Raw genomic sequence first — 27,496 nt, 5'->3', positions numbered from 1 at the left:
TAGATCTGGGCCAGAAGTCATTTTGCTTTTGAGACACTTGCTCGCCATTATAATGTCGGTAGCCGCTAGCTCTTAAACTTAATTGTGAATTTTTCCCAAATTGTGCAACTACGTCCCGAACTTAGGTGTTATTGTTTTGTGTTTGTAAGAAGAAGATTCGACCGGAAAGATATTATGCTAAAGGTCCAAATGCTATTTATAATTAGTTAGCTTTAGTGTAGTAACAAAAAAAAACACCTCACTAACAAGTTGTAAGTATATACTTATTTGTGATGAATTGTAAAGTTTTGGCAAATAAACGTATTATTATTATTGTTATTATTATATTATTAAATTTTTTAAACTCAGCCCATTTCTCCTTCAAGCTACAATTCTGAAACTTGTGGAACAATTTTGTACCTTTGATCGCAGATTTTCATTATTTTCAGCTGGTATGCCAAAGATTTTGACGTTGTAATTCCTGATTGTCCAATGCATTTGCGATTTTTTGATTATCACTTTTTAGCTTATTTACCTCCTCCTGAAGATCCGATATGCACATACTTTTTGGCCATAATTTGGGCTACCTTTTCCTCAAAATTTTGTGGAAATCGTTCGGTAAAGATTCCTTTGATTTTTTCTGATGTCAATTTCTAATAAAACCATATAGATTTTTAGATTACTGGGTATTAACGCTAATAAACACAGGTCACAATGAAGATCAAGCGTTCTCCAGGAAACAACTTGTCAGCACTTATTAGCATAACATATACACTTTTTAGTTGAGCTCATTATTGAGTTATTCCAGGAAATTGAATTTGTTTTAATTTTTTTGTCTGTAGTTTCTTAGTTTTTCCAGATAGCTGAGGTCATACCAATAACGTAAGCAAATAGTTGAGCTCATTATTTAGTTGTTCCAAGAAATTGGTTCTCAGGTTTCGTAGAAACGTACTGGGTCTAGCTGATATGCCAGTTTTTTTAAAAAGAAATACTTTTAAATACTTGCGTATAGCTACAGTCCTGATCTGTACAGCCTCATATGCGTTAGCAATGAGTTTGTTTGAGTGAAAGCAGTGTACAGGTCACTCCCAAGAGGCACAAATGTGCCTGAAATTATCATATAGCACGCTATATAACATTATAAAAAAACTTAATTGTCGTATACGTATTTATATGTCGTGTATAAGCTCAAAAAGGGCCCACGCTAATAAAATATTTTTATTTCAATAAACGCGTTTAATAGTTTTATATAAGATTATAAAATCGATTCCCATCCATAATAACGCATTTAAAAAATTATTTTAGTAATGTTATATTATTGTTTTATTACTAATTTATAAGACTTAGTTTATAAATCCAATTATAAAATATAAATATTTCAATCAACACAATTTATATTGGGCTGAGATTATTTTATCACACTTAGAGATTAATAAAATGAACAAAGTTCATAAGTCCCATACTTATATTTAAAAAAGGCCTTTTTTTTGATCAATTTTGCCTTAAATCAATACTATATATAATATAACACAATCGTAATTCAAGTATGTTTTTCTTCAAATTGTATATGCATTAAATGTAATTCGTAAGTCGAGAATAAACCTAAATTAGTGTCACTAAAAATGGCATCATTAGATAAATCTATTTAGTTTTATAAGACACACTAATATAACATAATTATTTTATCTCTAATAAAAGCGATATTAATTTTTATTTTATAAAGAATCAGCTTAAAACTTAATGGTAAAATTCAAAGGTCAACTGTTTTTGGTTAAATATTTTTTGGGCCGCACTTTTTTTCACGAATGTTTTACCTTTTTCTCACTGTTTTACTGATTTTATTATTTTGAGAGTTCTGAATGAAATACATTTGGAATTTTTTTATTAACTATGACCCTTAGTTTATTATACCTCTAAGAAACAAAAATCCTTGTCAGATATTGACAAATGAATTTCTTAGGTGGTCGTAGTTGTAACTTGGAAATTATTAATTTATGGACTAGTACGAAGACCTTTTTAGTCTTTTTCAAAGAAACGACTAAAACGGATGCACTAAAAATCAAGCTCTTGGAATTTTAGTTCCAGGAGTACCTGTAAGAAAGAAACATTTTTCGTCTGCTTTTTATAAATAAATAACTTGGGTTCTCGTAGACAAAATTTAAATATTATTGATTTATAAACTACTCTGAGGACTTTTTCCATTGGAAATCTTATTCCAGGAATGCCTGTAAGAAACAAAAGACACAAGAGACATCCTTAGCTCATTACTGGGTCTTTATGTTCTTAGAAATGCCAGTAAGCTTGTTAACCTTATTATTACTATTTATAGCTTCCACTTCATCATCGATATCAGCATTCTGACCAATTACCAATGTTTCAACTTGAGATATTTTCTCTGATGAAGATGGCGATCTAATTGCCTTACTAATATTTGAATCCAAATGAATGATTTTTTTAAATATTCCTTTTTTACTTTCCTTTTAAAATTTCTTGATTTTTTATGTTTTTCCAAGATGAAATACTTACCATTTTGAAAAGAATTATACTTTATCAATAAGTATTGGTTTGCAAAAAAAAGGTTCTATTCTAACTAAACATTCTAAATTAATTTGAAAGTTAGCCTTCAAAAAGTTATATGGAAGTTATTTAAATACTATATGAATAACATTTTACAGAGCGTAATAAAATATTTTTACAAACATAATTATTTTAACAGCTATTAAGTCACTGAGAATAATTTAACCTTTATACCTTTATTATTGTATTAAAACCTTTATAAAATGATTTTTATATATGTCTTATAGGTATGTTTTAAAACGGTTATAAAGCAACTAAATAACAATTTTTGCTTAACGCAATATAGGTATATAAGATTGTTTTATAAATGCCTTATACCAATTTACTTATTGCATTATAAAAATATTTTATTAAACTGTCCCATAGTTATCTATAAAACTTTGTTATAAAATAAGATTCTTTATAAGATTTCAATTAAAGCCATTAAGTAATATTTTATTGTTCAATACGGCCTTAACTAATATAAAATATTTTTGGTTAATTTTAGACTTTGTGTGCTACTTGGGGCAATATGATGCAAAATTCTTACAAATAACAATTCAAGTGCTGATTTCTCGTAAAAATCTATCAAATTATGTGCAAATGCTCTTCAAAAAAACAAACATTAAAATATTACGAATTAATCACATCTATTAAATTCGCAAACAGAGCGTTCAGAAATTATTTACAGCAGAGTATCTGCCGTCTGTTCTGGTGCTTTTCCTTTTTTTTGTCATATTACGACAGCGTAATTACCGGAGTAAAAATGAGTGAATTTATAACCAAGACAAGGGAAATTTTATTAGTTTCTGATAGAAGTTTCAATGTTTGGTTCGATTTTCTGGATTCAAAAGTCAAACTTTCATTTGATTTGTATGTTTTTTTCATACGAAAGATTTTTTTATGGTATCTCCTTATATTAAAATCTGAGTTTAATATGGGGTTAGTTGAAAAAAATTAGCTGAAAAGGAGTCATAGGCAAATGCTTTATAGTATTAAAAGTTAGATTTTACCACAGTACCATGTCGATGAGCTTATCACACACATAAAGAACAGCATTGAGCCTTTACGACATTTGCGTTATCAACAAGAGCTAAGCCAAGTTTCCATGCTTAAACAATGTGGTGGCCTTTAAAAACCTACACGAAAATGACCCTGTTTCACCAAAAATAACTGTCGCAAGTATTCAGTTATAATTTTCCTTCACACAACCCAAAAATCTCGTTCACGTCCTTGGCGTTAGTCGATCAAGACATTCGAAACGGAGACAACAAAAGAACACGGTTTCATTTCGTCTTTAAACGACAATTTTATTTCGTACTTTTTTTCGGGATTTCGTATTGTTATGGACCGTGACATGTCACATTACCGTTCTCACCGTCATGTCAGTTAAAATGAACGATTGGGAAATTTAAAAAAAAAACAATGAATCGACGAGTCACTTAACTTATTTAAGTGGTCTAAATAGTCTTCTGGTAAACTCATAGGGTTAGTTGGAAAAAAAGGACCTAGTAAGTCAATGGGGTTATTTTAATGTTAGCCCAGGAAAATGCTTCATAATATCAAAAAATTAATTTTGACACTCAATTAGTAGAACAGAATAGAAAAGAATATATTTCAAAGACCAATAAAATTTTGTTAAAGAGTAAGTCAAGTGGTACTGAATAGACAATATACAACAACTAAATAATTGCATGCAATAAACAAAACTAACAACGAAACATAATCATTTCTATGAATCATATTATAATTATGTAAAGTCGCATCGGAAACAAATCTGTGCAAATGCAATTTTACAGAAACCAGCAATTCCGTTATGTAATGACTTGGTAAAGTAAGTATCTGTGAATAAACTACGACAAGAATGTCTTTAATTCACCCCTATCAACTGCTCGCTTTTGCAGTCTAAAGACTTCTGTTGATGCTCCCCAGAGTACAATACCATAATATGCCAACACAGTACCTTTACTGGCTTTGCATTGAAGGGTACAAATTGCCTAGCATATGTGTAAGTGCAAACATGGTAAGATCTTCCATGTAATCTGCGGTAGATCATTGCCGAATATTAGAAATAACATGAGGTCCAATAATTGTAGAACCCTAAAATCCATTGCATCAGATTGGACACCATTAATTTTAACAATCTAAGACCTAGAAGAAAGAGAAGATCTAATGTATCTACCTCTTAATCCATAACTAAAATGCCAAGTAAACCGAGTTATTAACGACCAAGTCAAACGCCTTGGTAAGGTCCATGAAGAGTCTCGCCCAAAAACTGCAACATAGCTTCTGCCCGAACAAAATCAATGCTGACAAGTTCTAAATAAATTAAATGAACTTTGATTGAATACAATTTTTTTCAAGCGCCTTAGACCCTGCAGTCGACAGGGATATTGGACGATTGATAATTGTTTTCTGTGTTATTTTTTGAATAAGGGAATAATTCGGGCTGATTTAAATCTAAAATTTTTGAATCTGGCTTTTTCTTTTTGTGCATAATTAATAAGGTACATGATAATTATTTAAATAAATTTAACTGAAGTAATTTGAACTTGAGCGATGTTCGACTCTACGGTTGGATTAAAGAACATGCTATTTATAATATGATAGGGCAAATCAAATGTAACATCCTGAATCTGAAAATTGTTATTACTGGCTACTGCCTATAGAGTTTCTCATTAATAATCATTCATATTTGTGTACCTTGAAAATATTTATATTTATTTGATTCCGATTTAAAATACCTGAAAGACACACATTTGTTTTTAGATATCACTGCATAAAAGATCCGATAATTCTGAAACTTGAACTTGGACTATTTCAATCTTAACACTATTTTTAAGGCATATTTTTTTTTAATCATATTCTATTTTTTAAAGGATAATATTCCCACTAGTTTTCGAGAAGCTGGACATTGACGTGCGAGTTCATCTTAAAAGCATACTTTCTTTTTGGTCACCACTACACTTGGACTATTGTAATCTTTTATCGTTGTTTCTAAGGAATATTAGTCTCAATCATATTCTATTTCTTAAATGAGAATATTTGCACTAGTTTTTGAGATTTTTGACTTTAAATTAAGTGATCACTTTAAAGACAAACTTTACTTTTGGACACCACTGCCTAAAAGGTCCAATAGTTCTGAAACTTGAGCTTGGACTATTTTAATCTTTTAACACTATTTCTAAGGATTATTTTTCTCAATCATATTCTATTTTTTAATTGAATATATTCCCACTAGTTTTCGAGATCTTGGACTTTGAATTGAGTGGTCATCTTAAAGGCACACTTTGTTTTTGGTCACAACTGCATAAAATATCCGATATTTTTGAAACTTGAACTTGGACTATTTTATTTTTTGAACTATACATCTAAAGAACATTTTTCTGAATAAAATTATTATTTTTTTTAAATGAGAATATTCCGACTAGTTTACGAGATTTTGGACTTTAAAGCTTTGTTTTTGGTCACCAGTGCCTAAAAGGTCCAATAGTTCTCAAACTTGAGCTTGGACTATTTTAATCTTTTAACACTCTTTCTAAGGAACATTTTTCTCAATATTATTAAATTTTTTTTAGGAAAAAATTCTAGTTTTTAGGATCTTCAATCTTTACACATAACTCGCTTTCAGTAAGGTAACTTAATCTCCCTATCCCGTAGATTCCTATTTTATCGAGTAGTATGTCGTGCGATATCGAGTCAAAGGCTTTAATCAAATCTGAAAAAATTGATAAGGGATTTTGACTATTTTAAATGATCTTATAAAGTTGATTTTAATTAATTTCATAAATTATTAATAACTGATATGGGACGATAATTGCCTGGATCGGTACAGCAGACTTTTTACTTTCGGAATTACTCCTGTTAAAAATTAGGTGGTTTTAGGGGGATGGATATAAACCAACACAATTTTATACCGATCAAACTTTAACATTCACCTTTAAGCCTTATAATTACAAAAAGTACGCCTGTAGCAGTACAACAAAATTCCTTCCTTCCAATCTCGATTTAACAACACTATAATTCCGTTTGAACTTATAAAGAGCCGCGGTTTCGCCACCTTATAATGTTTATGGCAATCTTTCTTTAGGCATATTTTAAGCTAATTTTCTTCAATATAATAGCGGTTATGTTGTTCTAGAGCAGGTTAATATTCAAACAATATTATGTAACTTTGCCCTTCCTTCGAACGAATTCCAATAGACCTTTTGTTGCGAATTATCGCGGTGACATTTTGACTGGCATTTTAAATGCTAAAAATACGATAATTATGTATTAAATTGGTTTTTTTTTTGATGAGACATCTGTTACGTTCGAAGGATGTTTAATTTATTAGTTAAGAAAGTATATGGTTTTCATTAATAAATAGGTTTTTTTTTTATCAAACTGCTTAAAAGAAATGAGGAACGATTTTTGTCTTTCCAATTGCCTGGTGAGTCATACAAAGGTCAAAACGGTTTTTTTTTACAAAATGTTTAACTCATCTTTGGATTGCTCTTTCCAGTTAATTTTTGATTTTTCCAGAAAGGTCATTTTTTTGTGCATAGTCCCTATCGTTACAGTTCAGAAATGAGACATGATTGCCTGGAAAAAATATGTTTTTCCTTTTCTTATTCATTGATTCAAGGGATAATCTTTTAGGCGTTTCAATTTTTTTTCTTATCCCTTCCAGTCAATTAAGGTTATAAGCTTTCTGGAACAAGCCTGGAAGAAATGACTCATAGGATCTTGCATCATCTGTGAACCTGTTTTTCTATATTATAATTAGAAGTTTGATCCAACTTTTCCAAACTTTTACCTTTTTCTTTAAAATACCAACATCATTATGAAAAACCCAGAAAAAAACAACAATTAAATTGACGTACTTAAACCGCATCCTTCGCTCCGATAAACAAACCGTTGTAGATTTTATTGTTTACTTAACCGTTTATCTGACGATCGCGAAATTACTGAATTTTTACGTAAAAAAAAACAAGCACCAAAGCAAAAGGTACAAATAGCGTAAAACAATTAACACACAAGAAATCGGCCGGTTATTGTTCAACAAAAAGCGAACTGACACGTTACCGATTATTTAGGAATTAATTTGAATATAAAACAGCTTAAATGTTAACCAACGAGGGACTAGTTAGGGAAGTTGAACAAATACATAATTAGTTTCTTCCAGGCAGTTGATACTTCCAGACATCAACTCAAAGAAATAAGAAGCGACTTTAATCATCTGAAGAAATGAGAAAAAGCATCCAAATGTCTGGATGAGGCTGGTGCCTTGTATCCGTCAACATTAATTTTACGTTTATTCCAGAGGATCCTCCTAGGGCTTACCAAGGCATTTGAAAATAATACATAATTTATTCCAGGCACTTAAAAAAAAATGATTTCTCATACCACACTTCAGCTGCCTCAAGGACATAAAAAATGATTTTAATTACTTAAAAAAAATTTAATTATGACGTCTAAAGCCTGAAGAAATTGAACATTATTTCAATTGCTTGGAAGAATCTTACTGACTCCAGATGGCTAATCAAGCAATTCGAAAGGAACCATTATTTATTTCTTCCAGGCAGTAGAAGACTTCCTGAAAAAATCCAGAAATGATCAAGTCATTTTACAGGAATTCTCTAACGTTTCTCAATTAGAGATCTTAACTGAATCATGACTTACCAAGCCATGTGAGTAGAATACATAATTTATTTCTTCCAGGCAGTTGATACTTCCAAACATCAACTGACTCAAAGAAATAAGAAGCGCCTTTAATCATCCGAAGAAATGAGAAAAAGCATCCAAATGTTTGTAAGCACCTGGTGCCTTTTATCCGTCAACATTAATTTTACGTTTATTCCAGAGGATCCTCCTATGACTTATCAAGAGATTTGAAAAGAATACATAATTTATTCCAGGCACTTAAAAAAAAATGATTTCTCATACCACACTTCAGCTGCCTGAAAGAAATGAGAAATGACTTTAATTACTTAAAAAAAAATAGGTGCTTATTCAAAAGCCTGGATAAATAGGACATTGTTTCAATTTCTTTGATGATTCCAGCATATCCTCCTGACACACTAAGCAATTTGAAAAGAAGATATAATTTATTTCTTTTAGGCAGTTGAAGCTTTTTTCCCACTTTTTACAGTCATTTCTCATACCAGACTCAACTTCCTGAAATAAGAAATCACTTTGAAGTGCTTTGACGAAATAAAAAATAACCTCAAAAACCTGGACAAAGTTATGAAAAATCCTCCAATTACCTGGAAGTACATTGAGAAAACAATGACAGTGTTTATTTATCCAGGATAAACTCAATTGTCTGGAAGAAGCAAGACATTAGTCAAGAAGATATCCTCAGGAAGAACTGACATGTAACTACTTGAAAGAAAAAATTATTTGGTCAGAAGAAGTTCTCCCCATCGAAGAAGTAAAATCTTTAACTGCCTGGAAGAAATGAGAAACGGCTCTAATTTACAAAAAAAAATACATGGAAGAACCTAATCATTTCCACAAATCATTGGAAGATAATTCTCCTATGGCTAATCAAGAAATTTGAAAGGAATCATTATTTATTTCTTCCAGGCAGTAGAAGTCATTTCTTAGGCAAATATTGAAGCCTCTGATATGACTTCTTGAAAAAATCCAGAAATTTTTATGGGAAGTCATTTTAGAGGAATTCTCTAACATTTCTCAATTCGGACCTCAACTGAATCATGACTCACCAAGCCATCTAAGAATACATAATTTATTTCTTCCAGGCAGTTGAAGCATTATCACCTATTCAAGACATCACTGAGTGAAATAAGTAATGAATGTAACTGCTTTGACGAAATGAACCATGATCTCAAAAACCTGGACGAAATGATGAAAATCTTGTAATTAATTGGAAGAATGAGAAAAATAATGATAGATTTATATTAGACAACCTAGGATGACCTAAATTACTTGGAAGAAATATGACATTAGTCAAGAACGAACCTAGAAGACAAGACATGTAACTACTTGAAGGAAATGAATTGAAATTTCTTCAGCAAGGTATGGAGGCTTAAAACTGTCTGGAAGAGTTAAAAAAAAACTTCCAATTACCTGAATAAACATGAAAAACATGAAAATCTTTTGATTCAGGAAGAATCAGTTCGCTTATTTCAGAAGATCCGTCTATGATTCACCAAGAAAGAGGACAACCAAAGAAGGCAGTGAAAAACATTACATTTAAAAAGAGTGACTTTAACTATATGAAAAAATCCTGATTATTTTATCGGACTAAATACTGAAGAACCTGTAAGCTATAAGGGGTATGAAAAAACCGAAACTCTTTCATGCCATTACCATCTACTTTTGCATATTTTCATAATAAAAGAAAACTTTCTTTGGTCCTTCGATCCGCGTAATCAACAAATAAACGCTTAAAAAAATCGTACCTTCACTGTGTCATCTGCAAACTACAGCCACCCAATAATAACAATAACCTGCCTGATCCACTTAAGATTTCAAAAACAGATCAAGATCACTTAAACATCCTTCTCATATCCATCGCAATCACTATAAATTTCAATAAAATACTATGAGGAATATCGCCACTTTTATTAATAAATAACGTCCGGGAATCCCTTAAAGTAATAAAGGGAAACCCCCTTAGTTAATTGATTTTAAGAGGAAACAATCACAGTGTGACCCGCACTAACTGAACCTGGTGGACTGGGTATGCCGGTGCGACGACCACCATGAAAGAGCGGACCGATGTGGTGATCCCGCGTGCTTTGGTGGGGAATTTTATTGTTTACGTCCGTATGGGTATGATCTGATCATGATGATGATGTTGGGGAAGTTGATAATGGTTGGATCCCCGGTTTTGTTTGCTCCTGATAAATCGACTTTTCTTGTTACGGATATACCAGTTTGGTCTCTTGAGGCTTTTCTGGTTATTTACTTGGTTCTGATTACTTTTTTAAATTTTTACGGGTGTTTTCAGATTTTATGGAGGAGAAAGTTGGCATTATTCTTTTCATATTTTTTTTTTACGAAGTACACTGGCACAAAAGAGCAAACCCTATGGTACTCGAGTATCACAAGTAACGCAAGTGCTACGAAGGTGGCTGGGGATATTTGTCTTAAAGTTCTGTAAGTTGTAATGTTCGGTTAAGAGCTGATTCTACAGACTTGCACAACTTCAACCCCTTAGCAGCGGCGACATTTACCCTTTTAAACTATCAAAAATCAGTCAACAATCCGACTTATGTAATGGTAACTGGTTATGTAATGGCACTGTCATAATCGTCATAATTGTCGGTACTTACTGATCCGACACGAATCCAAGGATCTACCGTGAGGTTCATACTCAATACTCTCAAAAATTAAAGGTTTGGGTTGGTATTTTTGGTAGTCACATAATTGGACCATTTTTCTTACTGGAAAATTTAAATAGAGATACGTACTTATTACATTGATTGAAATTATGGAAAACGACCAAGGCTACCATGAAGAAAATGCGATATTTCAGCAAGACGGGGCTCCTCCCCATTATGCATTACCAGTACGGCAGTTTCTGGATGAACCGTTTCCTGGTAGGTGGATTGGGAGAAGAGGTTCTATCGAATGGTCCGCGAGATCACCCGATTTATCTCCTCTTGATTTCTTTTTGTGGGGGCATCTGAAATCCAAAATTTATGCACGGAACCGCATCATTCATGAATGCCAACAAATAACACCCGATATTCTTCACAATGTCCGGGAACACTTTGAACAGTTGCTGTACTATTGTTTTTTTAGGTAAACGACGGACATTTTCAACAGTTAATAGGATAATGCGTAAGTACTAATCAATAAAATTAAATTAGATTTCTTTGGAATCCGCAGCTTAAATTTAAAAAAACAAAGCGCTATTGTAAAGAAAATTGAATGCCCTTTCAAAAGATGTATCACGACACACCCCCTTCCCATTTAAAAAATAAGGGAGAATGTCGCCCCCCGCTAAGAGGTTATAATTGTGGGGTTAAAAATTTAAACAAAAAATCGTTTTTCTAAAATCAAAAATCGACGGGTGCGAGCATTTTCGTCTTGTAAATCAAAAACCTCTAAAAACTAGGGCTAAAAGTATTAAAACAATGGTATTGTTTCAAAATCTTTGACAAGCTGTCATACTGCGAAAACTCGAAAACATCAGTTTCAAACTTGGCAGTTGTAATTATAATAAAAAGACCTTTAAAATAAGCTAGCACTTGACCCTCACTCCTATTTAGGATTTTGAGGGTGGTTACAACCCCCGCCATCGCGTTGATGTTAAGGGGTTGAAAGTATTAAAAAAAAATTGTCCCCGTAAAATCAAAAATCGACGGGTCCGACATTTCTAGGGATAACCGTCGTCATAAACGTAGAATAAACGAGTTCATAAAGGGTAATATTTTTTATAATTTAAAGCATAATCTATTATTAATAAATAATAATCATGTAAATATTTTTTGACGACGTCACTGGTAAAGATTACTTGTATCATCGATGTGATCAACAATGCGAACGAGCGATGTTGTTACCTTTTTCTCCAATTTACATTATACACATTCATTTAACTTTGAATGTTGCCTGCTTTATAGAGTATCTTATCAGATTTTATGAAAAAAATGCCTCATATTTTATTGAAGAGAAACAGTAGCATTATTTTGTACCTTTTAAAATAAGAGACAAATTTTTATGATGGTATAAACTGTGTTTTTTTTTGCCATTTCTACATAAGCATTTGGCAATCATTGCATCATAGATGTTGCATGCAAACAAATTGCCCATAGTTCCATGGCAATGCTAATAATTCAATGTTCTAAGCTGGCAGCAAACTTCCTCTTCCGGATCTCTTATAAGACACATGGTCCTCTTTTAGATAAAAACAAGCAGCTTCAAAGTGTGTTTGGGACCAGAGCTTCATATTTGAGACCAATAGTCAAAATATGAATGAATCTGAGCCTTGTAAAGCATTAAAAGCTATTGTGTATACAGCCTTTTCGTTTTAAAGAGGGCTCCAAGTTTTGCCCTGGCGACGCCTATGGCAGTGAATGTCGGCCGAGGTAATCTGGTTGGATGACTTGAAGGATGACACCAGTGTACTGTCATCAGCAAAGTTGTATTAGAAGTCTTGTCAAGAAGGTCGTTGATATTAACAGGAAGAGGGTAGGGGACAGATGCATCCCTCAGGGACACCAGCGTTAGTTTGAAACCTCTGCGAGGTGTGTCCGTCAACGACAACCTGGGTGGATCTGTTCTCGAGGAACCTTCCAAGCCAAGCAACGGCATTGGTGGCAAACTATAAGAATATAATTATAAAAAACTATAGTTTGTTTAAGAGGTTTTCATGCCAATCGAATGCCTTTGAAATATCCAGAACTGTTGTACGGGATTTACCAATATTCATAGCCTTGGTGAGTGACATAGGCCAACAGATCGCCAGTAGACCTGTGTTTTCGGAAACCATTAATGCTGATGGACTCAAGGTATTTCAAAATTTGCTAATTGACAAGTTTCTCTATTACCTTGGCTATTGCCCGGACTAAAGCAATCGCACTACAATTGATGGACATCGTCTTTTTTCTCTTTTTCAGTATCCAGGGAAGAGACCTCATCTGTATGAAAGAGAAAATAGTTTGCACAACGGTGATTTCAGCACGACCGCACACTTTTTTAATACTATTGGCCGTATTCCATCAGGATCGATAGCTTTATTAGTATTCAAGCCTTTAAGAACTTTTTTAAGATCTCTGTGACGGAAGACTATATCTGAAATCGAAGGAGACTTTCTTGGTCAAGTCGGTGGTGTTTTGTCTTGTGTGTTTACAGTAAAGTTTGATGCGAACATCTGATCCAGCAAGTCTGCCTTTTCCATTGCGGTCAATGGAACCATCTTCCCTAGACAATGGTGGAGTTTTTGATCTACAGAAACCTAGACCAACTGCTTTTGCGAACGATTTTTCAAGAACGACCTTGATTCAGATTTGCAGAGCTTGAATAAGCAGAACTTTTGTTGTTGACTGCCTTGGTGCAACTTTTATCCAAACCACGGTTTGTTTCCTGGAGAGCTTTTTAAGATGTTCGGAATATAAGCCTCCATATCTGCCAAAATCACTATCATTCGAAGGAGAGGAACTGTTTTAAACGTCTGCAGTTCTTTGATCTATAATGCCAAACCCTGCGCGGCATAGTGGCCACTTTTCATTTCACGTGCTACAGTAATTAATTTGTGATCTAATATTCCTAGTAGTCATGTACATGTACGATAATATTGTACAAGTTAGGATCCGTTGCGAGAAACAGATCCAGGAAGTTAACAAAGTTCGAAATTGTATCTAAATCGGGTCTGGAGATCATATCCAGGATACAACATATTAACCTTGGTTGTTTGCAAGTTCACCTTCGTCTCTGCTAGAGCTAAGTATGAGGTCTGTTTTTTTTGCAGATATTGGTGTACGGCGTTTATGTTTTACTAGGTGATATGCTGAGTAATGCTTTATCAAGAGCCTTTTTATTAACTCTCATTAACTGATTATTACTCAAATAATTAACTGAGGATAGCAGAACTAACTAGAGGAAATCTGGAAAAATAGGACAATTTTATAGAGTAATGTTCAAAAAAAGCAAAAGTATAACATTTTGAATTCTATTTTAAGTCAAATGTTCTTCCTCTGCTTTTTGAAAAGGGCCAAATCATGGAACTGTGGCCTGTGGTTCTTAATATTCGCATTATTTTTAATAGGTTTCTAATATGTACCACTCAGTACCTTAAATAAATTCATAATAATTGATTTTGACAGCTGAAAATTTTAAAATCTATTGCTGATTGACAGATGACTGTAGATAATTTTCTTGTTTGGCATTGGTAAGATAGTTTGACACTTAGTAGATACATTTTTTGTTTGTTGTTGGCAAGACAGTTGATAAGTGACAGTTGACACTTATAAAATGTGCTACTAGTTGACAGTAGATAATTTTTCAACCGACCCAGTGGCTTTGTGAGCAAATCTTCACGATGCGATCGTGTGGTCTCAGGTTCGAATCGTGGCATAAGCATGGTTGTTTGTTTTTTTTTGCAAAAATCAAAATGAACAAAATCTAGGGGCAGTCGACTCGTGTTATCTCATCTGTTATCAGTCCACATTCAGTTGTAGGTCCAGGAGAAAGAAGAAGAAGTAGATAATTTTCTCGTTTGCTATTGGCAAGACAGTTGACAACATTTGGATTATTGTTTCAGTGTCTTATATGTCATAGACATCGTGTCTAAAAAAATGGATGCCAATGGTGGCATTTGATAACTGAATTTTAATGTTTGATCTTAGAATGACAGATGACAGATGACGGTTTCGTGTTTAAATTATTTAGTTAGTTTTTGGTTAGAAAACGAAAATTTAAGATGTATTTTTCTTAAAGTCTAATTTTACTCGTGTAAATGCCATAGCGAGATCAATGATTGGCAGATGCTATTAATAAAATATCCCCATTGACATGCCTGTCTTGTTTCCTATTTTGCAAGACAGTTGACAAGGGACACCTGGCAATTTTAAAAATTGTCGTTCTGATTTATTGCAAATTAAATCATTTATGTTAAAGAAAAATCGTATTCTGAATATTTCGTATTACTTTAGTGTCTTATATCTCATAGAGGATGTGTCAAAAAAATATGAATGCCATGTTGGCAGATGACCTTTAAAAACCTGCTACTGATTGACAGCTGACAATAGAAATTTTCTTGTTTGTTATTAGCAGAAGAATTGACAAGTGACAGCTGACACTTTTATAATTTGTCATTGTGATTCGCTTTAAATTGAATTTAAGTTACAGAAAATCTTAGTCTTAACATTTTAATTATTGCCTCCGTGACATATATCGGAAGGAGTGTTAAAGTTTACAATAATTACTTTGCACTGAATGTACAAGCGGAAAACGCCATTGCCAGTCTGTCTCATACTTACCTTGTTGCATCTCCAGCGTTTGGTATGTTCTACGGTTCATAATTGACTTGACCGATGACGTCTTAGAATTTCATTGTACTCAACCTATAGATCGTGTGAAAAAATATAGAAACATTGACGAATGTATGTTGACAGATGCTACTCATGACATTCGGTAATTCACTTTCAATATTTGACGTTGGGATGACAGTTGACAGGTGTGTTTGAATTCATTAATTTTTAGTTGAAAACGAAATTTTAAGATGTATTATTCTTAAAGTCTAATTTTACTCTTGTGAATGCCATAGCAAGATCAATGATAAGGTTTACAGTAATAAAATATTCCCATTGACTTTTAATAATTAGAAGTTGACAGATGAAACTTGAATTGACTTTGATGACACTGAGAATATCATGGGTAGACTACATCAGGAATGAAGAAGTTCTTCAAGCACAAATAGATGAAAGTTTTTAGAATTCATTAAAGTTCAATTTTTTTCTTATGGATGACATAGCGAAGTCAATTTAGTATTTGGCAGGTGACACTTTTATCTGCTATTGATTGACAGTTGACATAAATCATGATTGCCATTGACAAGATAGGTGACAGAAGACACTTTTAAAGTGTGTCATTCTGATTTTCTTTAAATTAACGTAGGTTTAGAAAAATCTTACTGTGTGTGAAAATCTTATCGTGACATTTTCTGATTGTCTTTCAATGTTTGACGTCGGGATATCAGTTGACGGGTGACAAGTAGCTTTATCGTGTTTAAATTAATTAGTTTTTTCCGATTTACTTTAAATTGAATTTAGGTTAAGGAAATATGGGACTCTTAACATTTCCATTATTGCCTCAGTGTCTTATATCTCAAATAGATGGCGTGTACAAAAATATGGAAGCCATGACGAAAGCGATGATATGGTTGACAGATGACACTCGTGACATTTGATGTTTGACGTTGGGATGACAGTTGACAGGTAACAGTTGACTTTATAGCATTGGATACTTGGCAGTAAATCAAGTTGGTTGCCCTTATCATATTTGATTATATAGTATAGTAGATATCGTCAATTTTGGTAAAGATGCATGGCATATTTAGCGGTTATCATTGGCCATCAACTTTTATTGGTTAAGCTTATTCATTCCGCTGTATCTGGTGCAAGGCAGATGCTTGATATTGTTATCTCTTTACAACCTATTAGTTGCAAGCTAAAAATATATAATATACAAAAAAGTGGAAAAAAAAATGGATATTTTATATCCCCATCTCAATCTGATACGGCTTAGAAGAAGCATAGAATTTCTACATTCATTTTCAGATAGTAACTCCTAGTCTTCCTTGGATCTATGATACGACCTTTCAATTCCCTTAATATTACACACATAAAACGATATTTTTTTACCATAATACACCTCATAACGTGCCTCATCCCATTCCCAATAAACCCATCAGACAATTAATCACGAGATCTATTCAATACGTCGATAATTAAAAAGGGGTGTAACACCCGTCACAGAAAGATGACACTCGGTCAAGGATTCAGGATACAACAGTCAGTAATTTAACAAAGAAATAAGGTGTAAACATAAAATAAAATAGACCACTCAGGTGTTTAGTCATTATTACGAGAATTTTTGATGATTATGATGGGTACAATGGGTTGAAGGTTGAGGAATGTCAGTATGTATTATTATATGCTTTGCGTTATTAAGAGGATGATCATGAGCACTTGATCATTAGATAAAATTAAAATTGTTGAGAGTTTTAAGATCATTTATATGATCGTTTGGTTGCGATGAATAAATTCAGTATAAATGTAATTGCATTTTAAATCTTTGATATACTCAAAGGAACCATATCATAAAATTTAATTTATGATTTGATTCAGTGAGATCAAAAATAAGATAGTCAGTCTAGTAACTTTGGAAATAATGACATAGTTTTATTTGAAAGTGGCCACTTGCTTTAAAGTCCCATAAGAGTACAGTTATAATAAGAAATTTTGTACTATTTAAAAGTTTTTAGTAAAATTGCATGATTTTTTTAGTACATATTAAAAATACAATAATTTTCTGTTAATAATGGGCATTGAGATGCCTGCACTTGAAGAAATATTGATTTTTAACTTAATTTAAATTTCAAGAACTCCCATTTATCTTGACTTCTTGGAGGACATTCCATATTTTTTCAGCCTTGAACCATATAATCAACTCATCCTCGTCTAAGATGGTAAATAAGGAAAAATCTCTATTAGGTTTTAGATCAACTTAAAATTGTATTTTTCTTTTGTTATTTGACTCACTACACATTACAAATCCTATGATATTTTTATTATGTTTAAGGGGCCTAAAAATGGGAACAAACATTTGATTTTCTTCTTTTTCTAACGAATTTGGATCTGACAGGAATTTCTGATTATGTAAAAAAACTGATGGATTCTGTACATTGAGAACATTTAATATTACCCCATAAATCCATAGCCATCAGGAAAGGCGTGATTTTTTTTAGACCTTTCTGCATCTTTACTGATTACTACTTGCATTACATGTGTTTCTATTTTTACTTGTCTGGTGTAACAAGCATCATATGAAATTAGAAAAAAACCTTTAGTTCATAATACTTTTATCCAATCAGAATTCTTAATGCTAGTTATCAAATGTTATTCTCTTTAAATTAAAATCAAATCTGGACTCCGTGCAGGACATGTCATGTTATCTTTGAAGGCTTTGCACACCTCTTATGCTATTTCAGAGACTAAACAAATAAATTCTTATGTGTATAATGTGCTTGTACTGGATACAATTTATTACCATATTTAATAATATATACAAGCTTTTTACTATGCGGAGACATGGCGCTCTCGTCCTTGACTTCTTTTAAAATTATTCGCGGCATTTTTTTCAGAATATTAAAAACGCATTGTATAAGAGTCAACTTTTGCATTAAATCGACACGATCACGTTTTAATATTTACTGTGAGTTTGCTTTTTAAAGATCAATTTTGGAAGATGATTGTGAGACAAATTTTTCAATTTTCTGAATCCAGTGAGAGACCATGCAAAAGGTGATCGTCTGTTTTAATTTCCAGTACAAATCTAATATATGCTTATGATATAAGATGCAAACTAAAGAATATTAGTGAAATCTCTATGAAAATTGTTAGTGTACAAAAGTCTTGATTTATGGGTAAAAGCCTTAATCGGTATATTTGGTCCTGTGTCGGTAAAAAGGCCTTGTTTGGTTGTTTATAGTAAACAAAATCCGGCAGTATAGTTTTTATCTTTTTTTAATTTTTATATTGTATGGTTTGTCAGAAATATAGACAAATAAAACCCAACTTTAAAAAAAAAATAAATAACTATTTTAATTGCAATTTAAGATTTAAAAATAAAATGAACAAAAGCAAACAAAATATAAAAGTCACCGGGATCGACTTAAACTTTCGATAGTCAAAGCCAATCTGTCCTTCCTTTCAATGCCCGCGTGTATTTCCTTTTCCCAAATTATGCTGAGATCGATATTTCCTTTCATAATATACCGTTGACCTGGACCACGATGATGATGGTACCAAGCCAGGCTATATGCACGTGATCCGAGACGTGATCCTTATTCGGCATATTTCTTACAGGTTATAGGTAATTTATATTGTATTTAGTAGTGTTTTAATCAACATGTGATAATTTATTAGATTATGAATTATTTGTCTGTCTGTTTGGTATATCTATTACTTCATATGGTCTTTAAAACTTGAGAAACATTTACAGTGAAACTACGGTGCGCAAAGATTCCAGAAGGAATTTTTGGGTATTTGTAGTCTATTGTGCATTACATAATAGTTATGAATCCAGTTTCATTCCCAAAAACGTTACTGCTTCATTAGGAAAATTGAAATATATATTTCGAGTTGAAATGTGAAGTTTTTAATTTTTTGATGCATTCATATTTAACTAAATGGCGGTAAACCAATTATTGACAATCAACCTTCAAGTGATTAATGTTTAAATCCCTCTTAACAACAGTAGTATCATCAGCAAAGATAATAAAGTCGGCACTAGGTTCACTTCACTCCAGATCATTGATAAAGATTAGAAATAGTATTGGCCCTTCTTTTGGTATGTGCGAAACAAGGATAGAAATATATGACGGAACGTCATAGTAGCGGAACCTCCAAACTAATCTTCAATTTTTTTTTGTATATTTAAAATTTCTTTTTTAAATTTTATTTTTATTTTTTGATAAGCGGATCATAACTGATTTGTTTTGGACCCAAGAGAGGGAAAGAGAAGAATTTCCCTTTTTTTCCTTTTTGAGGCTTTTGTCGTTATTTTTTACGTCTTTCAGAAATCTGAAAAATATTTTTTTTCTTATCGTCCAGGCTCTTGGCAGGATTTTTTTTAAATGTCTGATCTAATTTATGTTTCCCAGGAATTCATTTTTTTCCTTTTCCAAGCGTTTGATGTAATTTTTGCACCTTCCAGGAATTTAATTTTTTTCTTTTTTTCCAGATTTTTGACGTCATTTTTGTGTGTATAAATTCTACGTCAGATATTAAAAAAAAATCCATTTTCCATCTCTTTTTGAGCATTCCAGGAATTATACATATTTTTTTTCATTTTCCCGTAATTTTGACGCAATTTTTAAGTTTTCCACAAATTAGAAAAAAAATCAATTCTTTCAGGCTTTTGTTAGGATTTTTTTACATGTGAAGTAATTTTTTTGGATTGGTTACACTTCTAACATAGGATATGCAGATGACTTGTTGGCTATAATAGCCCAAAGCAAGTTTAATGCAGCAGCAAGAAATTGATCACAATAGGCCTCAAAGTCTGTGAGAAAATTGACAGAGAAACAAGGTTCAAACATCATCAGAAGATAAATACTTAGGGCTTACACTGGACTCTTAAATTATGCTAAAACCAATAGGTGGATAAAACCTGATATCGAGATTATATACCCCAGGATAGTGCTATGCCATATGAGCCGTTCAGCGGAAAAGTGGTCTAACTCCCTTAAAGTAGAAATTTAGAAAATTGATATTTTGCATCTGGATGATTTAAAAAATCACAGTAACATATTCTTTACTTTTTTGTACATATTTATAATAACCCTGTACTAAAATTTCATATGGTAAACATTTTTACTGATTGCGCCCATTAATTACATTTTTGCCGCCCAATGTCATTCTTGCAGTAAGTTTTTTTTAAGTTGAAAACATAGCGGAAAAGTGGTATAACTTGGAGAGTTATATCAGTTTTCCTCGTAAAAGTTAACCAAATTTCACAAAACTGATGAACCAAAGAAAAATAGTAGCTGTAGTATGTTTACTATGATATCTATTACTGATAAAAGTGTTCAAAAAAATATAGAGCTTGAAGAACAAAACATTACTACTACTTATCTTACATACTAAACTTACAGTAAGGAGATTAAGAACAAGTTATTATAAACAAATTAATCTTCATCAAAATTGGATAATGGACCACTGTCAACAGCATCTTTTTTTATCAGTAAGTCCAGGAAGAACTGATGCTGAATCGGGGGAATCCACTGAAGAAGTTCTATCATATCTTTTTTCTTAGCTACAGTAACTGATCTACACACTACGTACCATAACACTAAAAAAACCTAACTAAACAAGAAAAAGCGAGTTTAGTAGGACCTGGCGCGACATCGGAACAGCGTGGTGCCTTGACTTATACCACTATTCCAGCGAACGAATCCATTATGTTGAGAGGAATAACGTTAGGAAGCTCTTATCTTAGCTAAGTTAAAATTTTGACTTGTACCAGTTTTCGACTGAATATATTAGATCAGTAGAAACATAATTAATGGTATAACTCAAAAATTAAAAAATACTGACATATACCACTTTTCCTCTGAGTGGCTCATATGTGACTAGATAACCTGGAGTATCTCCCACAAACTACACTTGCGTGCATAGAAATCGGCCCACTGTAAACTTTTGACTTTAAATATATATTTTTTTTTAAATTATACATCAGATCAAAAAAAGAAATATGCTGTTTGAAAGACAATTTAATATTCTTTAATATGAGTATAAATTTATGAAAACTTATTTGAACATCTTTAACATAGTGAAATTATAATGCATTAAGAAAATTAGGCTTTTTTATTATTAACATAAATAGGGTTATTGACAATTTAAAACTTAACACTTAATTTTTTAATAATGGGTATGAGCTCCTCTTTCCCTAATAACATCTCTCATATTATTAGGCATAGATCTAATCAAGTTTGCTATTGTTCCTTGTGGGATGAAGGTCGGTTCGTGCTTCTATAGAAATTGCACCCCAGATCATGCAGGAACCACCTCCATAAGCACTTCGCTCTTCAAAGCAGCAATCTGCAAATCGCTCTCTTGCTCTTCGGTCGCTACCATGGAGGCATATTCTGGACTCATCTGAGAACAGAACAGATCCCCATTGTTCCAACGTCCAATTCAGGTGATCCCTTGCAAAACGCAGGCGTGCTTGCCGATGAGCTGGAGTAAGTTTTGGACCAATCGCAGGTGTTTTAGGGCTCAGGTTATTTTCCTGCAGTCTTCGTCTCACTGTCCACTGACTAATAGGCACTCCTCGCACCTCACGGAGCTGTCGTTGCACTTGAACGGCATTAAGGTGACGATTTCTTAATATTGTTGACACAATAAAGCGGTCACGAGCGGTTGTAAATCGCTTCCTACCTGTTCCAGGTCGCCTATGAAAGGATCCAGTCTCCTCATAACGTTGGCACACTCTTCGAACCGCTGCGCGAGTCATATCCAATTGTCTAGCAACAGCTCGCTGACTAAGTCCATTTTCGATTAAAGCAATAACTTGGGCGGCTTTTTGTGGTGTAGTATGCATTAAATTAACACACTTGAACACTATTGAGGTTATGAAAAACGAATAATATGCAAATTTCAGTTGCAAACGCAAGGATATTAAATTGTCTTTCAAACAGCATATTCCTTTTTTTGATCTGATGGATAATTTCAAAAAAAATATATTTAAAGTCAAAAGTTTACAGTGAGCCGATTTCTATGCACGCAAGTTTATTTTGTAAATTGAACAGTCTTACCTACTCAGTAATGTCTTTCCTTATAGTCAGGAGCAGCCTCCAGTAGAATTGTCATTTTACTGTAGGCTGTTTATTTGAATACTAATATATTTTATCAATTCCAAGTCACACACTCCTTCTGAAAATTATTACAACTTTTGCTACAAAAAGTTTTCTAATTCTTGACAAATTCGGATATTGATTGATTGAGTCAATGACCATTTAGAATCACTATATTACAACTACTGATCTAAGTCATATAAATAGGAATCATTGCCATTGGCTAGTCCATGATGCTTGAAAATCACTCTAATTTAATAGATTCTTGCACCAATTTCAAACTGTTGAAATTAAATAAAGGTAATTAAATACTTCCCAAAAAAATATTCCTTATATACCTTTGAGTTAATTCATTAATTTAATAGACTTATTATAATGATTATTTAGTATCTGAGATGAGCTTATTTGAATCAATTAGAATTATTTTATTGATTTCAGTAAAATAGCGCTTTGAAATAATTGTGATGATAATTTAATCAATACCAGGGCTACGGTTTCTTTAAGCACTAACATATTTTTATCAATTTCAGGTCGGTAGCCATTTATTAGACCATTAAGAATGTTTTTGACGTTTTCCATAAATTAGAAAAAAAATCAATTCTTTTAGGCTTTTGTTAGGAATTTTTTTATATGTGAAGTAATTTTTTTGGATTGTCTAGGTATAGGATTTTTTTTCATTTTCCAGGTTTCTGAAGTAACTTTTACGTCTTTCAGCAATTATAAAAAAAATATGTTCTTCAGCATGTTGAATTTTTGACAACATTAATGGTGTTAAGTCATTTGTATAAATCATTTTCTGAGAGAGCTTGGTGCAAAGATTCATAATATGACTGCTCTAAATTCTTTCAAAATTCGGAAAAACTCCTAGATGAAGCGAATTTTCTCTTGTGTTTAAATACGGTACAGCTTTAACGTATATAAGTAAGTTTATCTTAATGGTTCACCGTACCACTTCTAATTGGAAGACAAAGGGGATGTAGTACAGTTCTGGTTGTCCTCAAATGTATTGTTAGTTGTCAAAATACTTTTCTACTATAATGCCTTCGTCTAGGATATTTTGCAGCATATTCACGTGTTGCAATAGGAGCATTCTCGAAACCTTGAAAATATACGTCAAGCATGTCATAAGCCTTGGCACTGGTGTAAGTCATTTTAACAATAAAAAACACATCCGATTTTCAAGTTTTAATTACGTCCACTAGTGGCCAAATTTTGAACTAATAAATAATTTCCAGTATGCCTTGGTCACTTTTATAATATCAAAAAAAAATCCAATGATGTCAGATTGACAGTTCACGAGATATAGCGGCGATCCGAGCTTAGTGAAACACTCTGTATATAAAAACCTTGATATCAAAAGATTTGGTTGCCTCAGCAAAAGGACAAACTTGTCATAATTTTGTGATATGCTCCTTATGTTAAGGTGTAGGACTTGGACATTTGGTTTTATATGTTAGTTATTTTATCTAGTTCAATAGTGTCCAGTATCAATTGTGTCCGGAAATGGATGGAGTACTTTGAAGAGAGAAGAAGACGTTATTTTCCATTCAGCAGAGGTGAGAATATCAACACCAATACTTCAAGAAGATAACAATGCGATAACATCACTCTGAAAGAACACAAAGCGCTTGGCAACTGTGGTATCAATGGTATTAATATAACTGCTAAAAAAAGGAGGAAGCTACACCAATAAATGTAGGAAAATGTTAAAGATGGACGTACCAAGGAAATTACTAGGGCTAGCAAAAATGTGCGTAATAAACTCATATTTACAGGTTAGGGTAGGAAACAGAACATCAACGCCATTCAGTATAACATCAGGACTCGGAAGAGGAGACCCCATATCTCCGTTGTTATTTAATTTTGTCTTTGAACATGTAATTAGCAGAATAGCATCAGAGCTAACGGAAGATTTTGCGCATCAAGATTCAAAACTGTTGTTGGCTTTTGCTGATGACATAGACCTTAGAACATTGAATATACTGGAATAAACATTGGCTCCTTTTTTTTACTACATTTACACTAAACACTAATAATAATTAATATTTTTAAGTTGGATTCTTTAAATCACGAAATTTCCACACACAGCGGCAACGCTGTAGATTTTGCCCAGAAATATTCTCTCGAATTTGATTTCGCGGAGCGACTTTGATCACCATATCAAAATATTTTACATTTAAATTTCCCGCGCATATTAAGTGCCGATTTTTTCCGTTCGGTAAAAAATCGTATTCAGTAATGGTGTAGCCAGTGATCCATGTGCATGTTTTTTGTCAGTTAAACGTTTTTTTTGAGTTTGCGGCTTTCAAACATGTAAGTAATATTTAGACAAAAATATAACCTTCCAAAATTTGACTGCTATTTAAAAAATACATGCAAATTGTGTATATGTGAGTCATATATTTAGTATCCTGAATATCTTGTATTTTTATAACCTCAAAATGAAATTTGCGGCGTTGCCGGATTTTGTCAAATTTTCAGATTTATTGGATGGGGTCAAATTGATCAACTGAATGGGGTGAAATTGATCAGCAGATTGTAAAGTTTATATAATTTTAAGGGTATAGTACTACTAGTAATAATAATATTTTTGGTTTTAGAATATTGACATAATGCCGAGAGTTTATAAGAGTAAAATACCCTGAACGACTGTGCAATTTTACTAAATCTGCAACCTCAGTGATGATGTGTGGTTCTGCAGCAGGAGTTCTTTGGCCACCATATGTAATTTATCGAGCAGAAAAAATGTGGGCGCAGTGGACTGAACAAGGGCCAAAATTAGAACCCTGTTACATAGATAGATGCTGTGCAGCTGGATCACGATACAACCGAACGTCACATGGGTGGATGGACGCCGAAACTTTTAATGACTTTTAGTCTGCGCTTCTTCCACATGCCAAAAGACAGCAAGGGCGAAAAATTCTAATAGGCGATAACTTAGCCTCACATTTCACAGAAGAAGTTATTAGGCTGTGTGAAGAACATAACATTGGATTTGTATGCCTGCCAAAGAACGCGACACATTTATGTCAGCCGTTGGACGTAGGGTTTTTCAGGCCATTTAAAATGGCCTGGAGAGAAGTCTTGCTAGAATGGAAAAATACGTATCCGACACATTCATCAATTGACAAAAAGGATTTCCCACATTTGCTGCAAAAAACCTTGGTGACAATGGATAGTGAACTATCCAAAGATAAAATACCTCATGATAAACGAAATCTTATTTCTTCTTTTGAAGCAAGTGGCATAGTCTCTTTAAATCCAAACCGAGTATTAGACAAGCTGCCTAGAGAAGATTTTAATCAAGACCAAGCACAGAACGTGTTGGTAAATTACTTACAACAACAGAGATTTTCAAATGCTCCAACAAGACGAAATAAGAAGAGAACAAAACTTCATGTTCAGCCAGGGAAAAGTGTGACAGCCCAAAATGATTCCAACAGTTCAGACAGCGACGTTGAAGAGCCTATAACAAATGATAATTCCGACGATGACAATGACCGCCAACGATCTATTTATCCAGTTGCAGGAAAACGAAGAAATTGAATGTTTGGAAGTGAGTCAAAGTGAGATCAAAATTGGGACATTTTTATTGGTTAAAGTGTTGGGGGGCATGCGAAAAAGTGTTAGCTATCGTTACATAGCTACAGTTCAAAATTTCAATAAAAACGAATTCGAAGTTCTGGGACAAAAATCTGTCGATGGAAGAAAAACTGTTTTTAAACCACAAGAAGGCGACGAGTTTTCCATAGAGTTGGCAGATATAATTGCTATTTTGCCAGAACCTGCCGCTGAATGCGTCAAAGGTCAAATCATTTATCAATTCAAAAAAGCAGTAGATATTAAAGAAATGTAAATCCTTACTATACGCATTACTGCTTCTATCTATTAATTGAAGATTTGTTTCTTTACTTTTTGAATGTCTTTTATAAGTTTTTGTATTTTTAAACAAGTGTTTTTAATAAAGTATTAAAAAACTGCAATGTTTCTTTTTTATTTTACCTAAAAAAAATAACCAATTAATGGAATTTTATGACTGATCAATTTCAGAGTTTTAATAATTTTTGTCTAGATATTAACAATGAATAACTAAATCAGTTTATACTGAGTATAAACCGCGACAAACTAAGGTTTTTTTGTAAAAATTAATTAAAAGTTAACTTCCAAAGGATTTAAATTAAACCTTTTTCTGTAATATATAATAAATATCTAAACGGATTTGAGATGGTTGCAAACCTCTACAAAGAAAGTTTTTTGATTAAAAATTATTGAGTTAGATGTTAGAAACGGCTATAAATGACAAAGGATATGGATAAAACTTTTCCTTATAGCCGTTAGGAGTTACATATTTTTTAGCATCTAACAGTTCAATAATTTTTTACCAAAAAAAAGATTCACAGATTGAAAAAGTTTCTAGAGAAACAACACAAAGTGGCAACATCGGATACGTGCATTGTAAACATAGAGGTATTCTACGTTGCCCAGTTGCTTTTTTTCATTAACTTTTTTTGTCAGAGATTTCTCTCAAAGTAAATAATATATAAGTCAGCAAATAAACGAAACTTTTAAAGAGTACATTTTTTACCTGTTACAAAATACAACACAAAAATAGGTAGTGGATTAAGCAAATTATACATATATTGAATGAAAAATTGGAAGGTCGATTTATGAGAGATGGTGAACTCAAACAACCTCGCCTATGGTTTGCAGTTAGGCTTATTCTAGGCATTCAATATTTTAAGACATAGACGCAGTGGCTCATCATTAAGAGACATGCGAGAGGTTTTTTCACAGCTAGAGAAAGGAGCAAGTAATCTGGGAATAGGAGTAAACGAAGAAAAAACAAAAGGCTATAAAGAATCCAAGGTCTGGAATCAGGCCGAATATAACCCTCAATGAGTTTAACTTCGAAGTGCTGAGGGATTT

The 27,496-nt window shown here is 32.7% G+C and overlaps 2 protein-coding genes across 3 annotated transcripts in view; one reads left to right on the top strand and one right to left on the bottom strand.

Moving 5' to 3' along the window:
* The window catches only part of LOC126738589 (uncharacterized), a 61,452-nt gene extending 51,198 nt beyond the window's left edge, over positions 1–10,254 (bottom strand). The window contains exon 1 of one of the 2 annotated variants that reach the window (XM_050443989.1): positions 9,945–10,254. The gene's annotated coding sequence lies outside the window, so the exon portion shown is untranslated. The remainder of the gene's footprint in view (positions 1–9,944) is intronic. The other variant, XM_050443988.1, reaches the window with a different exon arrangement.
* The window catches only part of LOC126738590 (N-alpha-acetyltransferase 15, NatA auxiliary subunit), a 265,256-nt gene that overhangs the window by 98,155 nt on the left and 139,605 nt on the right, over positions 1–27,496 (top strand). The gene's annotated exons all lie outside the window — the stretch shown is intronic.

This window comes from Anthonomus grandis, chromosome 7 (assembly GCF_022605725.1).
Source record: "Anthonomus grandis grandis chromosome 7, icAntGran1.3, whole genome shotgun sequence".
Taxonomy (NCBI): domain Eukaryota; kingdom Metazoa; phylum Arthropoda; class Insecta; order Coleoptera; family Curculionidae; genus Anthonomus; species Anthonomus grandis.
This window is presented reverse-complemented; position numbering and strand designations above follow the sequence as displayed.